Source organism: Rhipicephalus sanguineus, chromosome 4, assembly GCF_013339695.2.
Source record: "Rhipicephalus sanguineus isolate Rsan-2018 chromosome 4, BIME_Rsan_1.4, whole genome shotgun sequence".
Classification (NCBI taxonomy): Eukaryota; Metazoa; Arthropoda; class Arachnida; order Ixodida; family Ixodidae; genus Rhipicephalus; species Rhipicephalus sanguineus.
The window spans coordinates 74,649,910-74,654,175 of NC_051179.1; positions in this window are offsets into that span (position 1 = coordinate 74,649,910).

A 4,266-nucleotide genomic window follows, 5' to 3' on the forward strand; every position below is an offset into this window, starting at 1 on the left:
AATGCAGTACTTATGATGTTATATTACGTTACCTGAGATTGCCTTGTTTTCGGTCCTCCCAATGCACGTGCCTTTCCTATTCAGCCTATGCTCATTTCGTCATTTCAGGCATACCTGCTTCCTGTGTGTGGAAAACCAGTGATTTGGCGGTGGTGAATGTGATGCGTTCTTTTCCATAGTAGCGAGTTTTAGTATAGCGGGAAACGCTTACGTTAGCGTTAGCGTGCGTCTCAACGCTAACGCTAAAACAGAACGCGCTGCGTGCCAACTGGTGGTCTTTTAGTACAGCGGAGGCATTCCCGCTAACGCTAACGCAAGCACATACGGCGCCATCTAGACATAAAAACACTAAATGCACTGTAAATCCACAAAAGCGCCACCAAGTCGAGCTGATCCAAAGTCACTACTGTTGCGTCTCCATGCCGCGTTTGCAGAAGTGTTGAGTTCTGACACACTGGTTTCTGTCGACATGCCGCGTTCGAGAATTCTTCAAGACCCCTATTACTTGGCCTTTTTAAGCTGGGACGCATCACGCGTCACATTCATGCACTGCCGCGAAAGGCACGAAGGGAAACGACGCCTAACATGTATCTGCTTGACTTGGGCCGTATCTTGGAAAGAGGCGACTAAAGACAGCGTCGCCATCTCTGCGCTGCTACAGAAAACATGAGCGAACCTTGCAAACAAACCTTGCTAAGCCTTCTGCAGCGCAAATCCACTTTGTATCTCAAAAACGGAGCTATTTTATCGGCGGTACACGGTTGGTGAAGCCTCATTACTCAAATCTAAATCAAACACGAACATCATGGGAATGAATAAGTTTAATAATGCAGGACGACGGCTACAAAGATTCGAAGTGGACGGCTCTCGCTTCAACAGGCACCGCCATCTTGCCCTACGTACGGGATCTCTTGCGTGCGTTAGCGTTGAACGCTATATTCCAGAACGTACGTAAGAGCTCGGGCTACGTTTACGTTCTGCTCATGCGCAGTTAGGAGCACGCAACGCTAACGCTAACGCTAAATCCTTGCGTTTGCTGTTTTCCGCTATACTAAAACTCGCTAGTAATGGGCATTATAGCCTCATCCCAGTTCATCGCTTGCTGAGCGTTTTGAACGCGTTCGGCGATAGTATTTGTTGCCATGTCGTTTTTAGCAATCGCGACAGCAGAGACGTATTGAGGGGCTAGTTGGTTCATACTATGTAAGAAAATTTGCGCTAAACTAGAAAAGGACAACACAAAGAAGGAACACTTCACAGATCTGTTGAAGTGTTCCTTCTTTGTGTTGTCCTTTTCTAGTTGGGCGCAAATTTTCCTACATAGCAGAGACGATTGAGGCCATGGCACGGAGTTCTTTCCAGCTCCAACTTACAGTATTCATTGCGGGCTTGCACGACTGTTCCTGAATATTGAGAAAGGGGAAACGTTCAACAACGATCTGGAAGAATCTGAGCCGTGACAAGGTACGACGACGGAAGAAACAACGACAATCAGCGCTAAAGTTTGCGTGAATGTTTCCTGAATAGAAGCATTCAAGTACCGTCCAAGAATTGTGGACTGGATACGCAGTTGAATATTCAGGACTTCAACTGTTCTTGAATAGTTGTAATGCATGAGATTGCATTTGTAGCGCGTGATCTGTTTGTTTAGTTCCCGTTGTGTTCAGACCATCTGAGTTATATGAAGTTGTAACTGATACCAGCCGAGTGTGCATGTGTTTGTGATGTTGTACTGCATTAACTGAGAATATATTTCGTTTGTGTTATCGACTCTCGGCTCTGACTCGCTCTTTGGACCACAACCGGCGTTCGCTTGCGCACTAATAGGACCAACTCTGAATTGTCCGCGCTTTAATGGTGCGTTTTCGGAGGGCCGAGACGTCAGCCCTTGGAATCCGCCCGGCTATTGGCCTGGTGCGACCGATGGCGGCGCTGCGAACGGCGCCTGTATGACGTCAGAGCGGGGATTCGCGCGCTTTCGTCTGCTACGTAGGCTCAGCGCCGTGTTGAAACCACCGTTGTGGTAAACCTCAAACAAAAAAGCAGTTCGATCGGTTATCTTGCGTATGGTGGCTACTGACGCTGTTCGAACAACCGTGGGGCTGCTTTCAACATTCATTTAGAACTACAGCTCTTTGTTTCTTAGAACTGCAGCCGCTTGTCTCCGCGGCGAGTGCTGCGCAATGGTGCAGTACTGCTCCGTGCCTCAGTATAATTCGTCCGCTCGTGAAAAAGGCGTTAGCTTTTACAACTACCCTAAGGTCCCGAAGCTGAGGAAAAAGTGGATCGTCAAGCTCAGAATGGGAATGCGCCCCACGCTTTCATCGACCGTGTGCAGCAAGCACTTCGCGGACAGCGACTTCGCGCCACTCTTAGGTAAGCTTGTGACTGTGTTTAAGCGCATCGCCAATACTTAAGCCGTTTATTGCACGCAGGCTATAAGCATAGGCGACTTACACCAGGTGCGGTGCCGTCCCACAACCTGCCGCGAAGGCCCCTAGACAAGGAGCCGACGACGCGGCCTCCGAATTGCCTCGCACGTAAGCGCGCCTCGTGAGCTCAGCTGAGCGGCGCAGATATCTGAGAGTGCGGCTGCATTTGGATTGTGTAAATACGTGTTTTACTTAGGAAGGCAAGCGCGCGCCTAGCGGACTACTTATCATGAAGTCATAAGCGAAACCTGTTGCTGCTGTTTAGTGCACATTCTCTAAAAGTTTTCACCTGAGGCAGTACAGACACCTTTTTAAAAGCGGAGCTCTTTAAGCTTTTCGTTAGGCTGCGTGGCGTGAAAATGGACCAGCTTGCCTTTGCCACGTTAATCTCTCTGGACCTGTGCGTGGTATAATCATCGATTAATTATTGTTATATTCTAATGCCCATGCGACGGCCCTGTGCGGTATTAATATGAACTACCACGTATATCGTTCTCACTGAACCAACATTACAGGACAAACTGCGATCATGGGCATCGGTAGGGGGTGTGCAACAAGGCGGCACTTGCGCACTTGTTTGCAGGACAAGAGCTGCGACGGTGATGCGATCTCCGTTGACGACCTCGACGCGCATTCAACAACGTGGCCTGCGTCGTACACCGCCTCGCCCTCGATGAGGCACCGCGACATTTCACAAGCTTTATCTGCATACTTGTAGATGCTGGGAGAACGGCACGCTTACTTAAATATCGAAAGAACACCCAAACTAATTAGTATCCGTACGGCGGAAACAAGGATAACGAGCGGGAACACTCACACATAGTTTCACTTCTTAGCAGCAATGCGGTCGGTGGCATCGGCGCACTCGTCGGCCATCCGGGGGATTTCTCGGCCCTGTCGATTGGGCCGCAACTAAAACAAGTTCAACATTACCCTCGAAAACATTCGTTGTAGACGTTAGTTGACTGTCGCGAGGCTCTTCGTTCGACAAAGTTCCGCCTGAAGCAGACGATGCGCATACAGGAGCAGCTGCTGCTGCAGCGCGGTTGAAAGCGGAGCCCCCCTCTGGACGTGCGAGAGGGCGCCACTCCAAGATCTCGAGGCCAATTGCAATCCCCATTAACGGGATCAGTGACAGCATCCCAAAAGCAGATCTGGAGTGTTTCATCAAGATATCACAGAAGGGCACTCGGTAGGATTATTGCTTTCCTTAGGCGCTGTTACTGCGGATCCAAAAGCAGATCTGGAGTGTTTCATCAAGACAATCACGGAAGGGCCATCGGGAGGCATTATTGTTTTCTTTAAGCGCTATGATTGTGCATCAAAGAACAGATCTGGAGAATCACAGAAGGGCCCCTCGGGAGGAATTATTCTTTTTTTAAGCGCTGTGATTGTGCATCCAAAAGCAGATTTGAAGTGTTTATCAAGACAATCACAGGAAGGGCCCTCGGTAGGAATTATTGCTTTCCTTAAGCGCTGTGAGTGTGCAACCAAAAGCAGATCTGGAGTGTTTCATCAAGATAATCACAGAAGGGCCCTCGGTAGGAATTATTGCTTTCCTTAGGCGCTGTTACTGCGGATCCAAAAGCAGATCTGGAGTGTTTCATCAAGACAATCACGGAAGGGCCATCGGGAGGAATTATTGTTTTCTTTAAGCGCTATGATGTGCATCAAAGAACAGATCTGGAGAATCACAGAAGGGCCCCTCGGGAGGAATTATTCTTTTTTTAAGCGCTGTGATTGTGCATCCAAAAGCAGATTTGAAGTGTTTCATCAAGACAATCACAGAAGGGCCCTCGGTAGGAATTATTGCTTTCCTTAAGCGCTGTGAGTG